This window comes from Echinops telfairi, unplaced genomic scaffold (assembly GCF_000313985.2).
Source record: "Echinops telfairi isolate 266 unplaced genomic scaffold, ASM31398v2 ScPeMD7_20;HRSCAF=75, whole genome shotgun sequence".
NCBI lineage: Eukaryota > Metazoa > Chordata > Mammalia > Afrosoricida > Tenrecidae > Echinops > Echinops telfairi.
The window spans coordinates 4484803-4496391 of NW_022103917.1; the positions used below are offsets into that span (position 1 = coordinate 4484803).

The window sequence follows — 11589 nt, forward strand, 5'->3', positions numbered from 1 at the left end:
ATTTGCTCTCCACCTAAGCCCCTGGCATCAGCTCCTCAGTTTTCCCCTTCCCTCCTCGAATTATTATTTGTTCTTGATTGTAGGGCACATCTCCACATGGGCCAAGTTCAACTGTGAGCTAATCACAGACTGAGCTGGGCCCTGGGATCCTCCCTAGAACATGGTCCTCTGAGAAACAGGCAAGGGGTCTTATCTCATCCGCCTCCCTATCTTTTGGTTGACATCCAGGAGGCAGTTTCTCGTGCACTTCTCGCAGAATTGGACAATATGTGATTCCCAGGTTCCGCCCTCCCTCACAGCACGACGCCCTGGGAACAACCCATTCAAAAGCAGTGTGCAAACAGCAGCCGGGTGATTGAGTGACTGCTTGGAAGAAGGACAGTGGGGAGCCTGCCGATCGTCCTCAAGCTGTCTATGTGAGTAACCGACTGCCTTCATCTGGGTGGGGTGGGGGGGAGCAAGCTAAAATGAATAGTTCCCGCTGCTTAGACACTGCTTGCTTGCTTGACCAGGGGACTGCTCTTTCTCTAAATGAAAGAGATAAACGTAGAATTCCCTGATCTCTTCTGGTTTGAGAACCCTGTAACCCAGTCTCAACCTTGATTTTCAAAATTATTTTATCCCTTTTAAATAGTATCTGAGAATAACCCATTTTAATTAAAGCACAGTATTAAGTGAGTTACTCCATTTGTACCTGTTTAAAATTGGATGCTACATGGGCCAAATGGTGGCCGTTAACTCACAATGAGTCACTAAGAGGGGAAAAAAAACTATTACAAAGCTGTACCTTGGTCATAACCAACCTAGAAGCTTGTAGCCTTTGGCTGATTAATTAAATGAATTAAAGCCAAGTGCGTGATTGGGTCTTGGGTATAATCAGTTTTTCTCTACTAACTACCGTGTCCTGGTGTAGTGACGATGGGCTGGGCAGCTAACAGCCCAATCCGTAGGTCACAGCCACCCCTGCACCAAGGAGCAAAAGGTGAAGCTTTCTGTGTCCACAGAGTGACAGTCTCAGAAACTCACAGGAGCCCTTTAGGGTTGTCCCCCACTCTAGGGTCACTGTGAATCAGAATGGCCTTGACAGCAGTGGGTTTTCTGTATCTGCTACGCAATACACACTCCGAGACACTGTAGTCTAAAGGGTTGCTGTAAAGAACAAAAAAGAATAACTCATCTCCTTTTCAACAAGAAAACCCTAAGGTTTTGAATACCCAGAACAGCTCCACCACTACGTCAGTAGATTTTGACACCAACAGCTGAATGTTCTAGAAATCTAGAGGAAAGTATCTCAAAGAAAGCAAAGCAAATTGATTTAAAATAGGGCAGCGATTTGGGGGACAGTTTTTGTGGTCTGAGGATGCGAAACCTTGTGCATGTGTTATCCAATCCATATTAAATCCTCTTGAATGAACCTCACCGCAAACACTCCACTCAATCGACTCCATTTTATTACCTCTGTATATTTAATCTCATCATGGTCCGATCGGACAGGGTAGAATTGCCCCTGAGGGTTCCCAAGACTGTACATCCTGACAGGAATAAAAAGCCTCCACTTCTTCCCACGGAGTGGCTCGTGGTTCCAAACCACTGAGCATCTAGTGAGCAACCCCACGTGTATCACCCAGCATTGACTCGATAACTGTCCCTTTATTTATTGATCTAGGTTTTAAATCCAAACTCTCACCATCTCGGGCTTAAATACTCCCAACATTTTCCTGCCTGGGCTGTAATCTCTACCCCATTTGTTCTGCACAGAGCAACAAAATGTGCTGTTTTTCTTTGTTCAGTAGCAGATTTCTTGAGATACCATGCCCAAAGTGGCTCTGGGGGAGCTGTCTGGTACGTGCAGGACTGCTAAGCACAAGGCCGGCAGCTCTCAGCCATCAGCAGCTCCTCCAGAGAAAACGGAAGCTCCCTGCTCTTGTAACATCCAGCTAGAACAGAGCGTGTACACAGGTACAAATAAGAGCACTCGATACGGAATCCAGGACCGATAACCCCCTCGGGAACAATAATGGGAGTAGCAATACCAGGAGGGTAGGGGGAAACCTGGGGAGAATGGAGAAACCAATCACAATGATTGACGTATAACACCCCCCCACACCCGAGAGGGATGAACAACAGAAACGTGGGTGAAGAGATACAGCAGACGGTGTAAACTATGAAAATAAAAATAATTTATAAATTATCAAGGGTTCACAAGGATGGGAGGGTGGGGGAAGGAGTGGGGGACAAGAGGAACTGATACCAAGGGCTCAAGTACAAAGAGAATATTTAGAAAATGATGATGGCAACATATGTACAAATGTGCTTAATACAGTGGTTGTAAGAGTTGTAAGAGACCCCAATACAATTATTTATAATTTTCTTTAAAGAAAGATTTTCTCCTTGGGAATGCTCTATAGGGTCGGAATCGACTGGACAACAGTGGGAATTTCCACAGAGTAACATTTGCCCACCTAAATAGATAGTGTCATGAGTTTTAGGGAAAGTTTGCAACTGAGAAATCCACATATCCATCAAGATAGATCCACCGTCTGAAAATGCACCCAGAAAAAGCTCTGAAATGGGCAGAATAGGGAATCCCAGGCTCCTTCTTGCCACAAACCGTCAGGATCAACTTGTTACTCAGGAGCCCTGGTGGGGCAGTGGTTAAGTGGTGGGTTGTATTCTGAAAGGTCAGCAGATGGAAGCCACCAGCAGCTCTGTAAGAGAAAGGCTGGGCTTTCTACTCCTGTAAACAGTTACAGTCTCGGAAACTCCCAGGGACAGGTCTCACCTGTCCTATAGGGTCACTATGGACTCAAGGGCAGGGAGGTTTCTCAGTGGGGATTTTTCTGTTTTTTAAAATAATCATTTTAGTAGGGGCTCATACAACTCATCACAATCTGTCCATATGTCATCTGTGTCCAACACTAGTACATATGTTGACTTCATCATTCTTACGACACCCACTTTCCACTTGAGCCCCTGGTGTCAGCTCATTTTTCCCCTTCCCTCCCCACTCCCACCTCCCCCCGAGCCCCCAATAATTTATAATTTATTATTATGTTGTCATATCTTACCCCATCCCAGGTCTCCGTCACCCACTTCTCCACTGTCCGTCCCCCAGGGAGGAGGCCACATGTAGACCTTGTCCTCTGTTCCCCCTTTCTCCCTCTCCTTCCCTCCACCCTCCCGCCATCGCCACTATCTCCACTGGTCCTGGGGGGTTCATCTGTCCTGGGTTCACTGTATTTCCAGTTCCTATCTGTGCCAGTGCACCTCCTCCAGTCCAGCCGGATATGTAAGGTAGAATTGGGATCATGGTAGTGGGGTGGAGGAAGCATTTAAGAATCAGAGGAAAATTGCATATTTCATCGTTACTACACTGCACTCCGATTTGCTCCTCACCTCCCCGCAGTCCTTCTGCAAAGGGATGTACTGACAGCAACCAGCACAAGGCTTCGTTGAGAAAGAGCTGCTGCTTTGCTGTGAAGAGAGCTCTGTGGCCTTTCAAACAGCCCACGGCTGATCAGCATGACCAGACCAGCAGCCAGCATTGCCAGTCCACAATTCAAGGTCAAGCCGTCTGTGGCTCACACAGCGCCCTGCCTCCAAGATTGCTTCTGTTTTACGTCAACTGAAGGATTATCACAAGCCCTGGTAGCTTAGTGGTGATGCGTTGGGCTGCTAACTGCAAGGTCAGCAGTTTGAAACCATCAGCCACTCTGTGGGAGAAAGACGAGGCTTTCTACTCCCATAAAGAGGCACAGCCTCAGAAACTCACAGGGGCAGTTCTACTATGAGTTAGTATCACTTAATGGCAGTGAGTTTGGTCTGGATTTTCAGAGGATCGCCAGTGCTAAGGGGTGGCTTCTCATGAGCTTTTGCTGAAAGCATTTAAAGGTGCACACACCGACCGAAGCTGCCTGGAGCAGCCATTCACAGACTGAAAAGACTTGGAGAGAGGACAGTAGGAAAGGAAATATGGAGGGATAATGGTTTTTAGTGGTTACACGTTCTGCATGGTCGGTGGTTCAAAACCACCAGCAGCTTCCGGGGAGCAAGACCGGCCTTTCTATTCCGGTAAACAGCTACAGTCTCGGGAATCCACTAGGGGTCACTGTGAGTCAGCATCGAGTCAATAGCAGGGAGTCTGGTTTGGGGGGTGGAATGCATATACGAGGGGATGGAGAAGGCTACTCACATAGGCCGATGGCTGAGCAGACCCTAGCCTTTCACTTTCACTACCCTTCAGAGGGTCAAGCAGGAAGTGACAGCTTGGGAAAGGGTGACAGGACCTTTGGAGCATATCCTTTGTGAAACTGGGAACAGCAACCCTGAGCCACAGCAAGCACACTCGCACAGCCGTGAGCAGCGCAACACTTGCCACTTGTAGAACAAGGTGAGAGCCTGGGGCCCCAAGGAAATGGGGGAATGGGCAGCGGCCTCTGGAGACCATGCAGCAGAAGGACGCATCTATCCAGCCAATTGCCACTGTCGCCCCATTCCTCGGAGGTAGTCTCCTGGGCTCTGGTTGCTAGGGAGGGAGAAAAAAAAAAAACCAGCGACTAATTTTTCTTAAATCGGGTGAAAAAGAAGATAATGGGCAGGAATGGCAGTTTCACTTTAATGCCTAGGAAATCTGAGACAAAAATGCATTTAAGTAATTTTCAGGGCATGAAAGGAACTGTCCTGAATTTTCCAGCCATTTGTCTCTACCCGAACATAGCTTCTAGCATGGCATCGCACGAGCAACGGGACAGCATTGAAAAATAAATAAAAATGACACAATGTCACCTGGGGAGCTCCACTGTTCTACTGAGAATTTGGTCAGCGATCTAATGTCTCCCGAGCTGTCAGAGAGTTCCTTCCTGGGAGACAAGAAGGCCCCGGGTGGAGACTGACCCTTCGCCAGTCTGGATACCATGATGGGGATCGGGGAGGAAAGGAGGAGAGCGCTGGAAAGAACGAAGTGAAGCCAGTGAGATGGCCCTCTTCAGTCCATCCTTCCCCAGCTTAAACATCCAAGAAGGCCAGCGCCTGCTCCTCATGGAGGCTCGACTTCCGTCACCGAGTGAGCCTAACATCCCACCAAGAAAGTCGAGATTTTTCCGGAAGAGCTCAGAAAAGACCCTTGTTCCGACTTCTCCACATCAAAGATGCTTTGGCACACTCTAGAGCTGAGGTGGGCAGCGTGGAGAAGGGCAGCCGCTGCACTGGGTGGGAGGGTCCCACAGGGCAGCCTAGCTCTCTGCCTGGAAAGAGCTTGCGAAATGACTGGAGCGAGACCCGTGATGAGGGACTCTAACAAATGAACTAAGAGATCGTGGGAAATGCGAACTAAATGAAAATAAACGAGAGACACCATGTGGCAGAGTACCACTGCCCCCCAGGCTGTCATCTTGGCAGAAGCAGATGGCCACCTCTTTCTCCCGCAGAGCTACTGGGCGGGTGCGAACCACCAACCTTTCAGTTAGCAGCCAAGCATGTCACCATTCTGCCACTTTCTTGAGATTCGTGAACATATTTAAAGTCTTGTAGGGGTTCTGTTCAATTGCTGGTCTGTGCTCCCCTAAAATGCCTAGTTGTTTTCACACCACACTCTCCCGTGTCAGCCAAATGGCCTCCTCCATCTGGAACGAAGGTCATTCATCTCTTCTGTCTCCAGCCTCGATTGGAGACCAGATCCTATCATTGTCCTTTTCCTCCCTGCTGCCTTGTGTCACGAGCATGCTAGCTCAGTGCTTGTCTAAGCCTGATTCTTCGGGCTGCACAGCAGACTGGCCCGCAGAGAAGCAACTGGACTCTCAACTCCAGTCCAGGCAGTGTTTCTTTCTGGCATACAGAGGGTCGCCACCAACTCGTTGGCACCTAACAACTCAACTCAGTGGATCTTGGTTTGGGCCTGAGAATATGTATTTTTAACCTTCCATAGGTGACTAGGATGTATAGACAGGTTAAGCAATCACAAGAGTAGCAGATTCGAAAAGTGTATTATTTGAAATGAGATGTCTCATATGTCATTAACACTATGCTAATTACCATATCTTAAGCTTATCTGTTACTAAAACCTTTGTGTCAGTCTGGGTTGACTAGAGAAACAAATTCATAGACACTCATATGTGTGTTAGAGAGAACCTTATACCAAAGAGTAATTGTAGATTAAGAAAACATCCCAGCCCAGTGCAGATCAAGTCCATAAGTCCAATATTAGCCCATATATCCGATACCAGTCTATAAATTGCTCTTCAGACTCACGCAACACATGCAATGACGCCAAATGCAGGAAGATCACAGGCCTGTGGGTGGGAAGTCGTGTGGATCCAGTGGTGGTGGCAGCGTCTCAGCACTGGTGTGGGTCTTCAGATGGCTCCTCCAGCTCCAGGGCTCTGGCTGCATCAGTGTTGCTCCATGTGGCTTGTTAGCAGGAAGACGAAGCAGAGAGAGTGTGTTTCCCACCTCCAGGGAGGAAGACAGGAGTTCCCAGAATCCTCAGGAGAAGGCTATCCCCACACAGAGGCCTCATTGGCTGTGACCTGATTGACAGGCTAGACACTGCTCCTTCGCAAGTGGACAGATTATGTAACTGCCACAACCTTCTTTCTCATTCTAGATCCATTAAAAATATGAGGAAATAGGATTAAATGACTTTCTGGCCCATGCTTCTCTCTACATTCTGCAATAGCATTAAAGGAAACCCACACACTTAAGGGTTGCGGGGATAGCTAGCTAGACTACGTACCCGGCATATTCGAGTCAAGGGAAGCACTAAGTCTAAAGGGAGCAAGACCTTAATAGAACTTGGTGTTATGATCGTTTTTATGTGTCACTTTGATTAGGTGCTGTCACGTCAGGTCTGATTCTCAATGACTCTATGCAAACAGGATAATACACGGCCCGGCCCTGTGCCATGTTCATAGCCCCTGCTGTGTTTGAACGGATAGTTACAACCATGTTGTCAGTCTATCTCATTGGCTAGCAACAAAACAAAATAAAACCCACTGTCACTGAGTCGATTCCGACCCAAATGTAACCCTAGATAAGGTTTCAGGGGTCCTGTAAACCTTTCCCGGAGCAGACAGCCTCATCTTTCTCCCAAACGTTGGCTCTCCTGCCCAGTTATTTAAATACTAATGTCAGTGCTGCTGTGAAGGTGTTTGCAGATGTGACTAACATGTGCAATCAGCTGTCTTTCAGTGATGGAGATCATTCTTGATAATCTTGAAGGGCTTCATTCAATCAATTGAAGGCCTTAATAAAACTAAGGTTTCCCTGAGGAAGAAGAGCTTTAGCCTCAGCTCCTCGGCAGGGGTTTCCAACCTTCCTGCCTGCCCTATGATTTCAAACTTGTCAGATCCCACAACCAAGGAAGCCAATTACTTACAGAGAAGAGAGAAAGATCTCCTAGTTGTTCTGTTTCTTTGTTACAATCCCAGATAAAATATCAATACCCATGGGGAGTTTGAGTGGCACAATCAGGGATAAAATATCAATGCCCGTGGGGAGACTGACAGTCTACAACGAATCAAAGTAGAGGCGAGATGCAGCAGAGTTAGTCCAGGTACCACGCTAGAAGGAATGGGTCAGAGAAGTAATTCTGAGAACTGAAAGCCAAAATTAAATTCTAACATGGGCCGTGCACAGTTGGAGAGTGATGGGGGAGAAAGACAGGAATTGGCGAGTTGTATAATAGTAAATAAGAAGTGGCCATAATCAATGGCTGGGAATCATCCACCTTCAGAAAGGATAAAGGACTATGGTACTCTGGCACAGGGCAGGTAGAAGGAATCCCAATAGCTTTAGAGTCGGTAGGAAAGAGGCAACCAATTATAAGGAACTATATGTGACCTCCTCCCTGGGGGACAGACAACCGAAAAGTGGGTGAAGGGAGACGTTGGACAGGGCAAGATATGACAAAGTACCAATTTATAAACTATCAGGGGTTCATGAGGGAGGGGGGAGCGGGGAGGGAGGGGAAAAATGAGGACCTAATGCCGGGGGTTTAAGTGGAGAGAAAATGTTTTGAGAATGATGTACAAATGCACTTTACACAATTGATGTGTGTATGGATTGCGATAACAGTTGTATGAGCCCCTAATAAAATGTTTTTTTTTTAAAAAGAAGAAGGGTCCAAAGATCTACTAATTCACTCTCTTTTAAGAGGCTATGGAAGAGGGGGAGCCTGATACTGTCTTCTGTATGAGAACCTCTGGATGGGATAAGGGCAAAGACTTTACCACCTCTTTCTCGGCCATCGGCCTTTCATTTCCAATTGCACATTTTGGTATTATCTGATTTGTTTCCATAAAGAAAACACTGAATGGAAGCTATGTGGGGCAAGGTCTCTGCATAGCACCCCAGTAGTTAGACGTGTACCAAGTTGTTGATTCAAACTAATGGCAAGGAGGTGAGGTCTATCTACATGCATGACATAACCATGGTTACCACTGCTTCAGTGCCAGGTACTGCTCTGTTAACTTTACAGAGGAAAAAAACTCAGGGAGAAACAAGTAATTTGATTAAGGTCAGCAACTCCTAAGTGAAACAACTGGAACTGGAATCCAAATCCAGGGATTTCAACCATGGAGCAACTCCTGTCCAATCTCCTGCCTCTTCTATTTGCTTCTTGGGATGTAAGTCACTGAACCCCATTCATGCCTGTCTGCCTCCTGTTTAAATAAACTGTAGCATGCCAAAGAGTAGGAATCGATTTTCATTCACCCCTATAATTACATGTCCGACAGGATCCTTAAGCATCCCTAGAACCCTGGACACTCATTCCATCAGTCACCGCATTGGCTGGCTTTGGTCCATTGGGATATGTGCTCCACTTCAGAATCTGGAATGGAACCGAGCACCTCACTTCAAGGGTTGGAGAAAGTCAGATCACCAGACTATGAATAAACGTTTCCTTTGTATGTCCCTTCAGGTTAAAAGAACTCTTTGGTGTTCTGTTTGGAGAAAAAAATATTTGAAGATGGAACTAATGCCAAAGTACCTTTGTCTTTTTATTCTTGTGATTTTAGTGGAATATCAGCCTAACTTACAATTGGTTTATTCAGGTGAGTGAACACCAACAGGATAATTAACAGGCTGAAAGAGTAAGCCTCTATCTGGGGTGCAAATTATATCTGGAGGGTAATTATACATTACTGCTACAAGATTCATTTATTGTTTTTTCCCCAAGATAATCAATAGATACATATATTTTGCAGCACCCACAACACAGAATGGATCCCAAGGCGAGCTGGGTAATCAAAATGGAATGATAAAATATTATGGATGTACTTCAAGTTTCTCAGGTAAATCAATGTATTATGCATATTCCATGAAACTATAGTTATTTCAGAAATATATAAGACCTTCTTTGTTTGCTATCTGAATCGGTCTTTGCTTGTTCCTATGTACAAAATGGGTGAATGACGTCAGCTTTTTGTACTCTCTCATCTCTATAGGTTAATGCTAGGAATTTCCACTTCTTTTCCTTTTGGTGGTTGGAACATCCTAACCAGATCATATGGACATGATCAGATGCCTTTCCTTGTAATGTGGTACACATGTGTTGGTGGTAAAGCCTGTTAGTCCAGACAGAGATACTTTGTAAGAGTACAGCTGTAACTACAGATATTTGTCTTTTGTCTAAGGAGACCCGGTAGCACAAAGGGCCACTTGGTGGGCTGCTAACCATCAGGTCAGCAGTTCAAAACCACCACCTGCTCCAGGGAAGAAAGGTAAAGCTTTCTGCTCCCATGAAGACTTACAGTCTTGGAAACCCAAAGAGGTCCTTCGACTCTATCCTATAGAGTCACTACAAGTCAGAAACAATGCAATGACAGTGAATTTGCAGTTTGGAGACTCTTGTTCAGTTTCCCTTTTTAAGTTGTAAGGTTAGTAGGAATTCTGTTTCTCTCAAAAGGCAAGAAGCAACACCAGAGAACCTAGCAAGTCAGGAAGTGAATATTTGCCAAAGAATACACACTACTCTAAAACAACTCATGGCAGAGAAAAGAGAATCTACACAATACAGTGCCATCTGATGAGTGTGACTGTTAGTCCCTCCTAGAGATGACATTACCTTTCTGACCTTCAGATGAAAGTACAACCCCTTCTAAGTCCTCATCCCAGGAAGAGGCTTCTTAACCTGGACCTCAGCAAGAGCAGATCAGAAACCAAATACATTCAATTCTTAATGATCTGTATATTAATGAAGGCAAGCAGTTTGATGTGAATGTTGTTGGTATTATTGATTGCCGTTGAGTTCACTCTAAGCCACAGCTATCCCACGTATACTAGAACAAAACATGGCCTGGTCCTGTACCATTTCATGATTGTTGGTATGCTGGAGTCCATGGTTGTGGCCACTGAGGATTTGGAGTGCCTTCCAAACTAGGAGGTGCGTCGTCGTACAGCACTCTATGAGACTATCTCCTCTCGTGATCCATCCAGTCTTTGTTATTTTTAATCGTTTTATTAGGGGCACATACAACTCTTATCACGATCCATACACACATCAATTGTGTAAAGCACATTTGTACATTCATTGCCCTCATCATTCTCAAAACATTTGCTCTCCACCGAAGCCCCTGGCATCAGCTCCTCATTTTCCCCTCCCTGCCACTCCCCCCTCCCTCATGAACCCTTGATAATTTATAAATTGATAATTTGACATATCTTGCCCTATCCATCTTTATTAGCTCATTTTCAGAACTAGATTGCCAGGTCTCTCTTCCTTGTCTCTGTCAGTTTACACATGCCACTGAAACCGTGAGTGACCCTGCTAATATTTGGAATACCAGAGGCAGAGCTTCCAGCATCACAACACATCATCCACCACATATTGACAGACCAGTGGTGATTCTGTGAATAAATCTGCTGTTGTATCTATTTTGGCTCAGAGTCACACTAAACCACAGAGTAGAACTGTCTCAATGGATTTCTAAGACTGTAATTTTATGCAAGCAGATTGCCTCATCATTCTCCGTGCATTGGTTGGTGGGTTCAATCCACTGATCAACAACTGAATGTGAAACCGGCTGTGCCGCCAGGACTCCCAGGTGATGTGAATTGTCCAGCATAATTTTGCAAAATTTTTGTAATGGGTATTGGAATGCACTACGTTACGTTGACTAACAACATTTACCAGCTTAACTACATGAAAGCTACATTACTGGTTCTTGGTATATTACCAAGTTAGTTATTTCTCAAAATCTATCTTTGGCCTGGTCTTTCTCTCTCTCTCTGATCCTCTTCAACACTCTTCTAACTGGGAACCCTACCTCTAGCCATTTCGTATGATCTACGTTATAGCACTGGAAGTTCAGGTCCTAGGAGGGTGAGTGAAGACCACAGCTATTACCAAGACCTTCACGCTGCATGATTCTAGAGAATGCCAAAGTGGCCACAAGTAGCCTATAGTACAAATTATAGAAGGCACTCCCTCTGGGTAAATGGATTAGAAGATGTTTTTCTATGGACCAACAAATGAGTATAGGCATCCCCTCTCGTGGGATATACAGTGAACCCTCGCCACTTCGCGCTTCGACTTCCGCGGCTTCACTCTATCGCTGTTTTTGCGTAACAGCGCATGCTCTGTCATTACTG

General features: G+C 45.7%; 1 long non-coding RNA gene across 1 annotated transcript in view; it reads left to right on the forward strand.

The window, feature by feature from the left end:
• The first annotated feature begins 322 nt into the window (after positions 1–322).
• Positions 323–11589, forward strand: part of LOC123521479 — a 15616-nt gene continuing 4349 nt past the window's right edge. Inside the window, exons 1-3 of the long non-coding RNA XR_006679919.1 lie at positions 323–416; positions 8918–9050; positions 9204–9290. This is a non-coding gene — a long non-coding RNA (uncharacterized LOC123521479). The remainder of the gene's footprint in view (positions 417–8917; positions 9051–9203; positions 9291–11589) is intronic.